The following is a 17,366-nucleotide window of genomic DNA, read 5'->3' on the forward strand; positions in this document are numbered from 1 at the left end:
TATACGGAAAAGAAAGCGTTGATAAATACAAGTGTCTTTTAATACACTCTTTGCTGTGCTCTTGAGGATCCTTGTGATATTTTAAGCTCTAGTTGAATGATAGGTGTCGCATTTTAAATCATTTTCGTAGTTAGAAATTATGAAACGCCCTGTTAAAAGCAAGGAAGTTTTTATGCCCGTTGAAGTAAAACAAAATGCCTGACAAAGTATGGCTTGGACAGATTCCAAGTGCTTGTACAAATGTGCTAAAGAAATTATACTTTGAGTATACAGCTTGTCCAAAGTCATCCATTATTAATACTATTAGTAATATCTTCAGTAAAGGCTTTGATGCATAAATATTTCTGATAAAGGTAGGTTGTGTACTTTTGTCCAACTGAGCAATCTTGCTTTCATAAAATATACCAACATTTTAATGACTGATGATTAACATGCTGTAATACACAGTTCAAAATTAAAGGCTCAAATGCTGTACATGAGAGGTTAAGCTCCCCCTGGCGGTTTTACAAGGCGACGCCGGATAGTTAACCACGTGACACCACGTTAACTGCGTCATACTGCGTGATACTGCGACACGCCCACCGGGGTATGCCGCGAAATACCTCACTCATTTTGAATGGCTGCATCTGTATACTGTCCTACAACTGTTATTATTGATCACCGAATTATTGTACTTGACATGACTTCATTCAGCCTTTCCTGAACGTCTATGACAGGCAGAGAGAGTGCTGTTTCTGGTGCGATCTTTTGCAGCTGACATTTCACTGTTTTAAACGAACAAGAAATTAGATTGCTCATAAATCAGTTATTCTATATAAACACAGCGTAATTGCCCTCCGAAAATCCTCTTTTTCTTGTTCGTTTTAGAGACCTTGATCGAAACTGATTTTAGATGTCAGAAAGGATTTATTTTCTCTGTATTTCCTACATTGCTTTGTCGAGATTTTAACTTTATATCTAACTTTATATCTAGGCTCAGATTTCAACTATAAATCGTACAGTAATTAATAGCAGTAAATACTGATGTTTTGCGCCCTCTTACCACAAAAATATATGTTTTGTAGTTGGGATTAACTTTATTTCGTATGCGTAGCTACTCCGATTCGGACACCGAACAGTTAAAGATGGCGGCAAATCAGACACCCAGAGAGGGGGCGTCTTCTCGCCTCCATAACTAAAATGCCAAATAGGAGTGGCTTAAGCGACATACACAGTCGTGTAACTGACAGTTTGAGGTAGCCTATCGTGTAAATTTCGCTTTGTTGCTGATAGGTTAAGCTTTCGAAACTCTGCCCCAAAGTCATGTGACTGATTTTTCGCCCTGTTTCGTTGGTTAAACGCAATGATCACAAGCACCACCATGGTAACTGGGATGTGTAGTTTTTAATTCCGTTTGAATTATAACTGTACGTACTGTCTTCATATTTGGCCAGGGCTTTAAAGAGAAGGCGCGCCAAAAAATTTCGGTGCCGTCGTCTCCGCTTTAAAGGTACCCCCGTGCTGGAAGAATTTGACCTCGGAACGTTTGCCCAGCGTAGTTATAGTGGACATAAAAACAAGAGTTCGCTGGCATTATATCCTAGAAGACACAGACCGGCACCAGACCGGTAAATGCTTGATGAACTAGGGATTGGACAGTTTCCAAGTGCTTGTACAATCGATGGAAATGTTCAAATAAATGTGCAAAAGAAATAAACAAAATAATCATTTATTTCTTTATCATATTAGCTAGCTAATATCCTCTCTTTGCTAGTTAGTGGCTGTGTTTCTGCGTTGGGTAGCAACGGGTGACTGTTCTCAGGCGGAAGATGTAAACAGCTTAATTTTCGTGTTAAATAATTTTTAAAAATTAAAATTCATTCTATACAGCAATCAAATATTTGGGTACCGTTTCATACAACTTTCATGCTTAAAATGTTTAGGGAGAAATGGAAGACTGGTGTGTATTTTTTCTTTAAACTATCAAGACCAGCCATACACAGTACAGTTTATGTACATACAGTAATGTTTATGTTCCTAAATTAATATCGTTTATGACCTTCAGATGCGTTATGCTCCTCTTCTTTTTATGCTCAGCTACTAAAATTTCCCTTTAGTGGTAAAATTCCATATAAATATTCAAAACTAAGCAGATTGAAATGTGCACAGTAAAGACATTAGATGATTAAATCTTTTCACTACCAACCAATGCACCACGAGTGCCCCTGTCGGTCATTTTGGCCAGCCAATCACTTACCGCGGTGCCCTACGGTGCCCTGCGGGTTGGTTACTGTACCACGGGTTTTTACCGCTCATTTTGAATGGCTGCATCTGTAGGTTGTCTCTCACAGTGTTCAGGAATTGCATTCCGAAACTGAGTCAGATCAAAAGTTGTAAGAAAAGCACCTATGGTGTCGGTTCTAACAGCTTTATTGATTCGATGTTAAAGGCCGGAAATGGGGCACAAGACACGCGACCGCAAAAAGCGTCGCCATCTGCTTCCAGCTGCAAAATGCCGTTTGCGGACGCTGAAGCATTTGAACTTGAACTTTATTGCCATATGTAACCGGTACTGGTACAATGGAATTCTTACTTACAGAAGGTCTCTCGATTGTAAAACAAGTGTAAAAAACAAGACAAAGTGCAAACAGTGCATCAAGACAATGTACAAACAAACAATAGACAATGTGCAAGTAAACATGTAGACATTTCTTTCCAAGGCAGCGGGTACAAGCGATCTCGCGTTTTAAAACCACCAGGAAAAGCAGAAAGGCGTTTTTCCTTGCTTGCGCCAGCACACGACAACGTGAGGAGAACACCGTAGTCGGTAGGATTCGAACCTGCGCGGGGAGACCCCAATGGATTTCTAGTCCATCGTCTTAACCACTCGGCCACGACTACAGTGAGCACCGCTGTTGCTGCGTTCTTGCTACAATCTCACATGGATCGTGAGGCGCTGGCGGAAACCTTTTTCAAAGTCGTTCTCCATTAAAAAAAAAACCTTTCCAAAATACAAGCCTTGCAGACAGACACGCCTCAGAGGACTTAAGGGTGGCTTCATGTGGGAATGATAAAGTCTCCCCGTCCGGACAGGAAAATGGCACTTTGTTAGACACAAAGAAACAATCAACAACAGACAAATGTCCACAAGCATTTAAGAAGCCGCACCATGTTCTTGCTACAATCTCACACGGATCGCGAGACGCCGGCGGAAATCTTTTTCAAAGTCGTTCTCCGTTAAAAAAAAAACCTTTCCAAAATACAAACCTTGCAGACAGACACGCCTCCGAGGAATTAAGGGTTGCTTCATGTGGGAATGATAAAGTCTCCCCGTCCGGACAGGAAAATGGCACTTTGTTAGACACAAAAAAACAATCAACAACAGACAAATGTCTACAAGCATTTTAGAAGCCGCACTTGAAATAGCTCTTACATTCGTGTTAGATGCAGGAATCGCCTTTTTATTGACGCTCTTACGAACGCCATGGAAAGCAAAACAAAGCAAAGCAGAGCAGAACAAAACGAACAAAATAAAACCCTCACGTCCTGCACTTGAATATAATGCCGTTACGTGCCGAAGCGGTATTGGACGTCATCCTAGCACTGCAACCCGGGGCGTACGGTATATGGGAACGAGCACACGTCACGAATAGTCTCTAATAACTCCCTGCACTGTAAGGCGCCTTGAAGCGTGCACCCTCAACATTCATCTTTGCGCATCTGTGAAAGGTAAACTCTTGAGCAAACTCTGAACCAGACACTCAAACTCCAGCTAGCATTAGGGGTAGCATTCCCACGCTACTTGAACACTTTGTTTACGCTCAGTGCTGGATTTTGGGAACTTTAGGACGAGTGGGACTTTTCTCCTATCTGTCAATTTGTTTTGTTTTGGAGACTCTTGGCTGTCTGTGTTGTATAGTGCAGCGTGAAGAAAACGTTTTCGAAAACTGTGCCGGCTCAAAAGTTGTAAGAAATCCTCTCCAGCTCTTTTAAGTCTCTTCAGTTTTGTCATTTAAAGTGAAACTAGATGTATAACTGGAGCCTCACTTATGCAAATGGTGAGGCTCCAGTTCGACATCTAGTATTACTTTATATGACAGAAGTACGTCAGACTGCGCCGGACTGGGGGATCACTTCCGGTTATTTTTACCATCTTAAATATTTGAAATCCTCCCCTATGCAATTGTGACACTTCATCTTGGCTCCACCTAGGACACTCTTCAATCTTCCATCACTTCTCTCTTCTCCCGCAACACTCTCGTCTGTCGGCAGTATGTGGCGTCTTTGCATTACCACCAATCTCACCACAGCAAGAAAGCAACGGGTTTTGGCAAGAGAGGAGGAGACTGAGAGGTATGTCTTAACACCGATACTACAGTGCTTAAGTACTGCTCACGTATATGTTTCTAGGTTTATATTATGCATTTCATACGGTCAAATTACTTTTGAGCAACTAATAAGAAGCGCGAAACGGTATGCGTTTTAGTTTCGTTTTGTGCTGGGACCCGTGGATTGATTAGAGATATCAAGTACATACAAGTCATTTTTTAAATGTTGTAGTTCGTCTTGAAAAAATGTTACGAGTACATCATCTATCAACAATTACACAGGTTCTGTTTCCATATTGCGGATTTTGGTTACGTAATATTATTTTCTAGATTTCACGTTGTGAATATATGATTTGGGCAAACAGAGCCGCAAGGAAGTACATTATGGGTTGTTGTTGTTTTTTTTGCAGTTTTATCTAGAACAAGCGATGCTTAAACCTTTGTCTGATTCTTGTGAAACTATCCACACGACAGTTACAGTACCTAGGAGTTGACTTCAGTGATGTCACTGATGGGATGTTTCTAAAAATCCATCCTCTGTAAAACGTCTTCTCTAGTTGTCCTGCATATGTATTCGCTAATGAAGCTGTGTGTTCTGAGCCTGGATCTCTACATTTCTGTATGAACCAGCTTAGAGGGCTAAAGACAGCTTGTGTTTAAATTGAGTGTAAGGCAATTTATGCTTCTAAAGTCATGGTCAGCATTTATTATTGTACTGTGCTGTAAACTTGTTCTGTGCCTAGTCACATTATTTTATAGCGTTTTTATAGTGTTATCAAATCCGGTGGCGCTGTGTGTTAGTTTCCTGACTCCCATGTCACATGGTCTGTGATTGAAACCTGTGAAACCGGTTTAATTCGTCACAGCCAGCACTCCGGCAGAGAGGGGGTTGTACTCGTAAAGTAGAAGAAGGCGAGATTTCCAGCGAAAGACACCTCCCCCCCACCCTCATACGATTCGCATTGTAATTACACATTGTAATTGTATTACACATTGTACACATGCTTAAAAGAGAAGAGAGAAAACGCAAGCCTTCTTCAGGTGTGAGGGTCTTCTGCTCAGAATGAAACGCTAAAATGTAATGTAGGCTCTGAATGGGTTCAATTATGATTTGGGCTTGATTAAGGTCGCTGCCTTTCATCTAAAACCCTACTTGAATCCTTCTAAACTAAAAATCAGTGTTAGTGAGTTCTAAATAAAGAGGTATCCAGGTAACAGTGAAACGGGCGGACAGTCTGGGGAGATCGCCCGTTTTCCATGTAAATAGTTCCCTGGTTCCGCACCCCTTGGTGTTTCTCTCGCTCTCTCTCGGGTCACCTGATCATTAGCTCGAAAGATTTCAGTGCTTTGTGTATATTCTAATGGTAGTGGGGGCAGGGTGTGTGGGAACAGGTTTGGTTGAAATTGCATTGGAGATCTATGTTCTTCACACCTGAAACATTTTCTCTGAAAGCATTTTCTTCGCAGTTTAACCGATCTTGTTACAGCATGTTACAGTTTACTATTATTAACCATATTAATTTTAAGTGCTTAATGCCATTTTTTGACCAGGCACGAATATTCTTAAGTCCATATCTTCGCAAGGGAATCAGTGCGAATTGCAATACTAATTAAATTAAAACTACTAACTACTAACTAATACTAATTAAAACAAACCAGAAACGTGTTGTTCTGTCTAATGACATTACAAGTGGAAAGATTACAGATTTTAATCGTCTTTAATTTTGTTACGTTATACATTTTAGAAACGTTTCATCCATACAAACACCACAAAACTATTTTCGATTGTATTTCTGAATAGTATGTTACACTTAGTTCACTGTTTTAAATACATCTAATTAAGAAAGTTAGGTGTTAGCATAAACTATTAGCAATCAATAATATTAAATTAAAGTTAAATACAAAACTAAAGAAAAAATAGGGTTAAATATAATTCAAAATATTTTGCTAACAATGTTAACTGTTTATGAATAATAAAATGTATTAACTAAGGAGTAGGATGGCACAGTTGTTAGTATGTTTTTTGTTTTGTTTCTTTTTCATAAATACAACAGTAGTACCTGATGTCTGAAGTGGAAATCTAATAAGTAAATTGATTCTTAAAAATGTAGAGAGCTTTGAAAAAAATATATTGGTGCTTTTAGATAATATATTTCAAGGATGTAACTGCTGTGCTACAGTACGTGCAGAATTTTAGAAAACAGTTTGTCAACAAAGTACACTGTTTAGGTTAGTTTAGAAGACAATGTACCAAAACAATATATGCTGTCTGGGTCATTAGAATTAGCTGAAAGTAACTGATAAGCTTTGAATAACAAATCTAGTTTTTCTTCTCTCGCTCTATGATGTAATCTGTTTTCTCTTAGAGAAAGGGGAAGTTTTAGAAGGGTCCAAGTGCTGAACTTTTTTACAGCGCAACGTCTTATAAAAACCCTGTTCTGCTTGTAACAAATTGAGTCTCTGGTTGCACTTTGCGAAGTGGTAGCAGGGCTCCCAATATTGCAATATTGAAATAAAGACCTTACTCAGGTGAGAACTCTCTCTTGTGGCTTCCTTGATAGTTATATTTCCATGACATGTCTCAGTGGCTTTCAAAATTAAATTATGCATGCAAACCTGTGAACTAGAAAGATAACTAAGATACCCATCCATTTATTATGGTGGTGAAGTGGTTAGCATTGCTGTCTTGCAGTACTGGGGTCCTAGGATCAATTCCTGCCATCCTGTGTGTGGGGGTTTTACATGTTCTCTCTGGGTTACATGGTTTTTCTCCATATGTGTGATATGACTCCCTCTCGCACTCCGAAACATACTGGTAAGTTAATTGGTTTATGGGAAAACTGGCCCTGGTGTGTGTGTGTTTGTGTCTGTTGTCCTGTGATGGACTGGCGCTATGTCCAGGGTCCGTTGCTTACTGGGATAGGCTCCAAATCCTCTGTACTGGATAAAGAGATTAGAAATGGATGGAAGTAAAGGCACTGTGTGGATGGAACTATACACAGTGTTAGAAACCCACGATGAAATGGCAGCATCTCACTGAGAATAAAATATTTTATAGTGCTGGCTTAAGGAAACAGCCTTTCCACCTCTCTTGCACATCAGTATCCATACCTAGTTATTTAAACAAATTGCCTCTAATTATAAACATCTTAATATGCTGGCTCTGTGGATCCGCATCAGCTATGTTTGCCCATTCCTTCAATTCATGTGCATCCAACACACAGTTCAATGCCAGCAACTACACATAATCTAAAATACAATCCTTATTTCAGTATCTATGTAAACATATAGTCTGTTAACTTCATCATCTTCATCAAAAGTATGCCTAACCCCATTAGGAAGTGTTCTTGTTATAAGTGTATTCCTCAGCTTTCCCCAAATTATCTTCTTCTTGCCAACATCTCTAGTCTTTTATCCTGCAATAACTCAGCCAACACTTAAATCTCCAAAAGCTGCTTGTGTTAATTTCTTTAAATCACAAATATCATGTGTAAATACTGGCCATGTAATACTCTGCATTGTGGAATAATAGTTTATTTTAAAGGGAACTAGAGAAATCAAGAAAGGCTTTTTTTCTAGAATTAATAAATGCACATCCTGTTCACTGGTGAAATTAAATCCACACTGAGCAATCTTCAATATGTTCAGAATATGACAGCAAGAATCCTATCAGGGATGCATTACACCTGTTTTCAAGTCCTTGCACTGGTTACCTATCAGATTTCGAGTCAACTTCAAAATCCTTATCCTCCTTATACAGATGCAGCCATTCAAAGTGCGCGTTACAGACACGTACCGCAGGTGGCGTCGCTCAGTGTGACGCAAGATGAAGCGTGGCACCGCAGTACGTGATTGGTTGACCAACAGGGGCACTCGTGGTTCGTTGGTTTGTCATAGAAAGACTTACAGTACAGTAAACGTCTTTGCTGTGCCCGTTGTAGATATTGAATTTTACCACTGAAGGGAAATCTTAGTAGCTGAGCATAAAAAGAATAGGAGCATACTGTAACGCGTGTGAAGGCCATAAATGATATTAATTTTGGAACATAGACATACAGTATATAGCTTTTCTTGGTACTTTAAAGAAAAAAATACACACCAGTATTCCATTTCTCCCTAACGATTTTAAGCATCGAAGTATTTAACTAGCATGTGAAATAGCGTGTGAAAAAGTGGTAGTTTTAAGCTTTTCTGCTAATATAATATGGAATCGCGTATCTAAAGAATTTAATAACGGTATTCGTGTGCTGCGACAGGGCTGTGTAGGGCTGTTTCGCCTGCTTGTCCATCCGTGCTGTCTTGTAGCCGACTGGTTTAGGTGCGTGACTACTAGCTGGCAGGTTGTGTGTTTGAATCCAGCTGGTGCTAGACTTTTCTTTTAACAAACATTTCTTCGAAAAAATAGAATAGCGATATTCTGGACAATCAATTGACTTTTATATTTCAAAATATCGCAACATGATCGATATTTGCGATATTTTGAACATATCTTCCCTTCTGACAGTGGCTCCTGCTTCTATTGTGTGTGTGTGTGCAACAGCGTAAATTTTTATAGAGAAATGGAGGCTGGACAGTATGCGTTACAATATAAACATTTATATTGATTTAAATCGTGTTCTGATTTAAATCGCAAACGCGTGTTTAATTATATGTGTTTTTTAATCATAATCAGGCTAATGCAACATAAATTGATACAGTATCTTTGTCTTCTAAGTATCTTAATAAACTTTCAGCATAGCTTTCTACCCGTCAAGATTTATATTTCTTGGGATTTTGGGATCAAATGTGGAAGGATTAGATTATAATCGTTTTTATTTGTCAAATACGTGATTGTATTTCTGAATGTTATGTGACACCTACAGTAGTTCACTGCTTTAAATACATCGAATTAAGAAAGTTATGTGTAGCACTTTAGAACTTTTTTCTGAACCAGGGAAAATCTGATCATGTTTCTCTATAACAATAATAAAAAACTTTATTTTACATATCGCCTTTAAAAGTGGCATCTCAAAGCAATACAGTAGATCGAAAAACAGTTAAAAGGGACCAAATTAAATACCAGACAATCGCAAACGCGTTTTCAATAAAATTATTTTATTCATTCAGCAGTTTGTGAGAGGGACATCCAGCAGGGAGAGACACACACACCGGTTTTCATTGACAAAATTGTTTTTTTTCAATTCCTCTTGTCTAACAGGAATGTTTTGTTTGTGGACAGACTGTTAGACAAGAGGAAAAGACCGCCTCCTCCTACGAAGCATTAATCGCGTATCTAAGGAAAATTGCAGTATACCTTTGTTCATGCACATCATTATACAGTACAGTATCTCAATTTGTATTTCGATTAAAAAAAATCGTTTGCCCAGCCACTACTGTTGTTATTGTTTTTATCCTGTAAAGCGTTTCCTTTTTCTGCGTTTTCCATTTCCTTTTTCTGATCACTCGCTTTCTGGATACACATCTCACCTGTCCTGTTCTTTGTTTTCCTGGTTTGCTGATTATGCCTGCTGCGGTCCACTCCTACCCTCACACCTAAAGAATACTATTTTAAATTTCTTGGCGCAGTTCATTAACCCTTGTATGTGCTGTCCGTGCCGAAAATGCAATTAAAAAAAAGTCAAAAAATGCGCTCAAAATACAATTTATAGCTTAATAAGATACACTCCACAGGCAAATTTAATTGTGTGTTAGTTTCCTGACTCCCATTATTTAAACTGCGACACTGATCATTCATCTCTAAATAAACTTTATTTTATATAGCGTTTTATGCGAATAGGTAATTAGATTGCTCATAAACCTAATCGCTTTTTCTACATAAACACAGCGTGATTGCTCTCTGAAAATGCTTTTCCTTTATTTTTAAAGTAGGCTCAGATTTCAACTATAGATCGTATTATTATAAACTTTCTTGGAAAAATGTATTTTATGTAAACCATGTTTGCTATTAATTTATTTAGGGCTACAATACGTTCATTGTCTTCCAATCGAGTCGAGTTGACATTGGAAGCCTGCCACACCCGGACTGTTAAACCAACGCATTAGCACGTCAAAGCCCGTATTGGTATTGAGCCAGTATTGTCTTTAGTATTCCCCCCCTCTCCCCTCAATTCAATTCAATTCAAGGTGTTTTATTTGCATGACAGATGGGTACAAGCAGTGTTGGGTATGTATGTTGTAATGCTTTCGGCAGACAGGCACTGTGTAAGAGCCGGCGCACCAGAGGAGCGCACTGAGGGAGCGTCTGCATTTATAACTTAGTTTTTAAAATTAGTCAAGCAATATGAAGCATCTCCTTTTACGTTTAAGTCCCTTAAATACATTGAGCCAGCCACTACTGTTGTTATTGTAGTGGTTTGTCATCACTTAAGATTGCTTTTGATACCATCCTTACACAAAGCAGAAGGGAGATCTTAGTGCCTAAGCATAAAAAGAATAGGAGCATACTGCAACGCGTGTGAAGTCCATAAACGATATTAATTTTGGAACTTAAACATACAGTATATGGCTGGTCTCGGTACTTTAAAGAAAACATACACACCAGTATTCCATTTCTCCCTAAACATTTTAAGCATCGAAGTCTTTAACTAACGCGATACCGGAGTCAACAAGCATACTTTTAGAATTTGATTAAAAGGGAATATAATATGGAATCGCATATCTCAAGAAATTAATAACGATATAATTATATTCATGTTGCAAAAGAACTGCAACGGACATAAAAACTCCCTTGCTTTTAACAGAGCGTTCCATAATTTCTAACTACGAAAATGCCAGGTGAAAGGATTTGTAAACATATTTTGTTAAAGCGAGTCAGTTTTTTCCGCAACACATAAAAGACATTTTTCCAAGAAAGTTTAGCCTTTGTCACTAATGAAACCACTAAATAAAGACATAAATCTAGAAATCTTAAGATTTGTTTTATTTAATGTTGGTAGCGGGATGAACTGTCAGAGTGTATATTTTGTCGCAGAGTTGCTGCAAGATGTTAACAGTGAAAAAGGTATTTAGAAATGAGTTATTTCAAGATGAAAATTTTCAGAATAATTGCAAATCTAGCAGGATAGAGAAAGCACAGAAAACTGGCAGTTAGATTGATCAGACTAGTATGAAAAGTCATTTAGCAAAGGGAATGAGAAGAGTGACAAACTAGTATACTTTAGATCTTTTTAAATCTGATCATGTTTCCCTATAACAATAATAAAAAACTTTATTTGATATATCACCATTAAAGGTGGCATCTCAAAGCAATACAGTAGATGTAAAAACAGATAAAAGGACCACAGATTACAAAGTAAATGCATATAAGAAAGACAAGCAGTTAGAGGTGCTACCAAAATTAGAAAATGAAGCAGATACAGACACTAAGTCTTCTGAAAAGAAAGGTTCTGAGGTTAGATTTAAACTGGCCCTGGTGTGTGTGTGTTTGTGTCTGTCTGTCCTGTGATGGACTGGCGCTATGTCCAGGGTGTATTCTGCCTTGTGTCCGTCGCTTACTGGGATAGGCTCCAAATCCTCTGTACTGGATAAAGAGATTAGAAATGGATGGAAGTAAAGGCACTGTGTGGATGGAACTATACACAGTGTTAGAAACCCACTATGAAATGGCAGCATCTCACTGAGAATAAAACATTTTATAGGGCTGGCTTAAGGAAACAGCCTTTCCACCTCTCTTGCACATCAGTATCCATACCTAGTTATTTAAACAAATTGCCTCTAATTATAAACATCTTAATATGCTGGCTCTGTGGATCCGCATCAGCTATGTTTGCCCATTCCTTCAATTCATGTGCATCCAACACACAGTTCAAAGCTAGCAACTACACAAAATCTAAAATATGAGCTCTACTTGCCACTTACAATACCAACAGTACCAGCTAACTTTAGTAGTGACATTTTCATGGATCTTTTTAACAATAAAATTTACAACATCAGACTTCAGACACAATTAAACAGGGCTCAAAAAAGTCTGGTACAAACATTTTCAGCATGGAATAAACCTTTACTTTAATGGTATAAACCTTAAATGGATTCATATTCTCAATAAGATTTGGTGCTCAGTAACATGACTTAGAAAATGACAGAAGACATACGTATCATGCTTATCCTTCTATTTTTCATAATTGTAAACTCCTTAAGGCAGTTACATTTTCTCTGTTCTGACCTGGAGTTACAGAGAAATTTAAATTCTAATAAGAGATTTGTAATGAGGAAAGTCATACCAATCACTCATACCAGGATTTGCAATCACAATACAAATACTTTCTTTCTGTATGTGTTTATTTTGCAGTTTGAGTCTATGGCATTCCTTTGGGGGTCTATACTCCAAGGCATGACTTTTTTATGGGAGCATGACATTTTTTTAAAGTCTTTTAATGCAAGCTTCATATAAACCCTTAGCAGTGGTTACTGTCTGGAGCAGGTACTTGAATGGCACAGATTCATTGAAATGATTCAATTTCTTTTGAAAATATTTGGGATAATACATATTCCAGAAATCACAGCCGTTGAATTATCCAGAAATTAATTTCTCTCAGGGTGTATTTAACCCCTCATGGATGGCATTGTATGAAATGAGTTTGAAGTTCCCCATTTGCCTCTATTATGAGATGCTGTGGACACTATTTTATACATTTTAGGAGTGTCCATAGGAAGGTATGTTCTAGAAAGAGTGAACTTCTGTTTTGCCATTATTTTTAATAGGGGCGTTACATGTTTACACTTGGTGCTCCTACTAGAGGAGAGGATATGATTAATCTAGGCTTATCACAGAAACTGAAACACATCTGGTTGGTGAGTCTACTGTGGGTAAAATGTTACTGGTACCGCATGTTGTAAAGCTCGGTATTTTCTCTCTTGGCCTGACTTTTTTTAATGTCTGAGTGTTAGAATCCATGTTGTTGCTGGTAAGGGAATGGTAGGTGCTGTGATTGACACAGTCAAAGCCTTGTACAGAGATACCATTGTAGCTGTTTGACAGTATTTTAGATGCCCTTAGTTAAAAGCATGGGAGGAAGTACTGCCAAGGGAAGGGGGGGGAGCAAGGATTTTTTCTTTGATTTTGTGAGGTTATTTTTTGTTATATTGTGTTTCAGAAAGCAAGAAAATAAGATTTACTGTATGATAAAAAGAGAAAGAGCTGGAGTAGATCCTCAGATCAGTTTGCTACCAGCAATCAAACAAAAAAATGGAAAGAATTGTCTCCTCCTGATTGGAACCTTTCTTACTGTCTTATTATAATTTATCAGGCTACCTTTTAATTTCCACTGAGAGAAGGAAGTCACTTGTCATGCAGCTATTTTATTCTTCATTGCACAATATGCTCTAAGTTAGCAAATGAAACATGAAATAAATCAAGAATACGATTAACATGAATGTATAAACATCCAAACTATACTTTATCACATTTAATTATTGGGTTAGCTTTTTATTGAGCCAAAATGTTATAAATGTGTGAACGTCTGTAAAATGGAAATATTTATATTTTTCTCTTTTCTGTTACCTGCCTGACAGCATTTTGTATCCCATTCAGTATATTACTGAAAAATATTAGACCCAACCTAAAGAATTCATGGGGGTAGTGGGACACAGTACTGCAAAGAGTCTCCTAAAGGGACAGAGCTATTAGTACTTATGTGTTTGAGTCTGGAGAATATAGTAAACTCTAAACATTAAGGGAATGCATGGAATCGGAAAATATAAATTGCATAGTACACAAGACTTAACTGGTTTTATTCTAGGAAAGCAGACAAGACTGAGTCATGGGACTCAGAGGATCCAAGGCTAGACTGAGTATAATAGGCTTCGGGCTTCAATTGTGACATCTACTGTAAATTACAAAAATGTTAAAAGTAAACAAAATAAAGTAACTAGAATGTGGTCTGAAATCACCCCTTTAGACACCCCTTTTACTTCACTGGAGTCAGATATGAAAGGCAATAGTCTCCCGTTCTGTCTGCTGTGTGTTGCAGAAGAGGGACTCCCTGCAGCTGAAAGGGGCAGAGTAACTTGCATGCCCTCTAGTACAGTTTACACATGCACGACTTTAAAAGCTAGCAAGACAGGTTTCGATTCACATTAGCTGGCGAGCCTTGTTAAAAAACGAATGATAATGTAACATGCCACTGTTCATGAACAAAGTTATACTGAGATTTCCTAAGATACGTGATTAAAAAATAAATAAATAAAAATTTGAATCTCCTGCGGAACACATTCCATAAGAATCAGCGGTTTTACAGTATATATCGCCTTTAAAGGTGGCTTCTCAAAACGCTTTACGGGATAAAAACAACCAGAACAGCAGCAACAACAATATTGTATTTCGTTGCATTTTGAAAACCAAGTAATAACTTAACTATACAGTACGTGCAAACGTTTCGTATGTTGCTGTCGTGAATGCCTGCGTACCCATAAGTATTTTATTTGCCTTGAGTCTGTCTACAGTATCTCTGTCCCACTACCCCCCTCTCTCCCTCAATTCAATTCAATTCAAGGTGTTTTATTTGCATGACAGATGGGTACAATTCTTGTTGGGAATGTATACTTTGATATTTACACCCGGCGCGGCACCGAGGGAGCGTCTGCATTTATAACTTGGTTTTTAAAATTAGTCAAGCAATATGAAGCATCTCCTTTAACTTTTAAGTCCCTTAAATACATTGAGCACAGCTTTCTCACCATCCTTACACAAAGCAGAAACTGTCCGATGACTCACAGTACAAGTGGAAAGATTACAGATTTTAATCGTCTTTAATTTTGTCTTTAATTTTGCCTGTGGAGTGTATCTTATTAAGCTATAAATTGTATTTTGAGCGCGTTTTTTGACTTTTTTTTAATTGCATTTTCGGCGCGGACAGCACATACAAGGGTTAATGAACTGCGCCAAGAAATTTAAAATAGTATTCTTTAGGTGTGAGGGTAGGAGTGGACCGCAGCAGGCATAATCAGCAAACCAGGAAAACAAAGAACAGGACAGGTGAGATGTGTATCCAGAAAGCGAGTGATCAGAAAAAGGAAATGGAAAACGCAGAAAAAGGAAACGCTTTACAGGATAAAAACAATAACAACAGTAGTGGCTGGGCAAACGATTTTTTTTAATCGAAATACAAATTGAGATACTGTACTGTATAATGATGTGCATGAACAAAGGTATACTGCAATTTTCCTTAGATACGCGATTAATGCTTCGTAGGAGGAGGCGGTCTTTTCCTCTTGTCTAAAAGTCTGTCCACAAACAAAACATTCCTGTTAGACAAGAGGAATTGAAAAAAAACAATTTTGTCAATGAAAACCGGTGTGTGTGTCTCTCCCTGCTGGATGTCCCTCTCACAAACTGCTGAATGAATAAAATAATTTTATTGAAAACGCGTTTGCGATTGTCTGGTATTTAATTTGGTCCCTTTTAACTGTTTTTCGATCTACTGTATTGCTTTGAGATGCCACTTTTAAAGGCGATATGTAAAATAAAGTTTTTTATTATTGTTATAGAGAAACATGATCAGATTTTCCCTGGTTCAGAAAAAAGTTCTAAAGTGCTACACATAACTTTCTTAATTCGATGTATTTAAAGCAGTGAACTACTGTAGGTGTCACATAACATTCAGAAATACAATCACGTATTTGACAAATAAAAACGATTATAATCTAATCCTTCCACATTTGATCCCAAAATCCTAAGAAATATAAATCTTGATGGGTAGAAAGCTATGCTGAAAGTTTATTAAGATACTAAGAAGACAAAGATACTGTATCAATTTATGTTGCATTAGCCTGATTATGATTAAAAAACACATATAATTAAACACGCGTTTGCGATTTAAATCAGAACACGATTTAAATCAATATAAATGTTTATATTGTAACGCATACTGTCCAGCCTCCATTTCTCTATAAAAATTTACTCTGTTGCACACACACACACAATAGAAGCAGGAACCACTGTCAGAAGGGAAGATATGTTCAAAATATCGCAAATATCAATCATGTTGCGATATTTTGAAATATAAAAGTCAATTGATTGTCCATAATATCGCTATTCTATTTTTTCGAAGAAATGTTTGTTAAAAGAAAAGTCTAGTACCAGCTGGATTCGAACACACGACCTGCCAGCTGGTAGTCACTCACCTAAACCAGTCAGCTACAAGATAGCACGCATGAACAGGCAGGCGAAACAGCCCTACACAGCCCTGTCGCAGCACACGAATACCGTTATTAAATTCTTTAGATACGCGATTCCATATTATATTAGCAGAAAAGCTTAAAACTACCACTTTTTCACACGCTATTTCACATGCTAGTTAAATACTTCGATGCTTAAAATCGTTAGGGAGAAATGGAATACTGGTGTGTATTTTTCCTTTAAAGTGCCGATTCCTGGAATCTGACTGGCTGACACCCCTCTGAAGTGGTTCCATAAAATCTGGTATACGGAAAAGAAAGCGTTGATAAATACAAGTGTCTTTTAATACACTCTTTGCTGTGCTCTTGAGGATCCTTGTGATATTTTAAGCTCTAGTTGAATGATAGGTGTCGCATTTTAAATCATTTTCGTAGTTAGAAATTATGAAACGCCCTGTTAAAAGCAAGGAAGTTTTTATGCCCGTTGAAGTAAAACAAAATGCCTGACAAAGTATGGCTTGGACAGATTCCAAGTGCTTGTACAAATGTGCTAAAGAAATTATACTTTGAGTATACAGCTTGTCCAAAGTCATCCATTATTAATACTATTAGTAATATCTTCAGTAAAGGCTTTGATGCATAAATATTTCTGATAAAGGTAGGTTGTGTACTTTTGTCCAACTGAGCAATCTTGCTTTCATAAAATATACCAACATTTTAATGACTGATGATTAACATGCTGTAATACACAGTTCAAAATTAAAGGCTCAAATGCTGTACATGAGAGGTTAAGCTCCCCCTGGCGGTTTTACAAGGCGACGCCGGATAGTTAACCACGTGACACCACGCTAACTGCGTCATACTGCGTGATACTGCGACACGCCCACCGGGGTATTCCGCGAAATACCTCACTCATTTTGAATGGCTGCATCTGTATACTGTCCT

This window comes from Atractosteus spatula (genome assembly GCF_055471065.1).
Source record: "Atractosteus spatula isolate fAtrSpa1 chromosome 16 unlocalized genomic scaffold, fAtrSpa1.hap1 SUPER_16_unloc_2, whole genome shotgun sequence".
Classification (NCBI taxonomy): Eukaryota; Metazoa; Chordata; class Actinopteri; order Semionotiformes; family Lepisosteidae; genus Atractosteus; species Atractosteus spatula.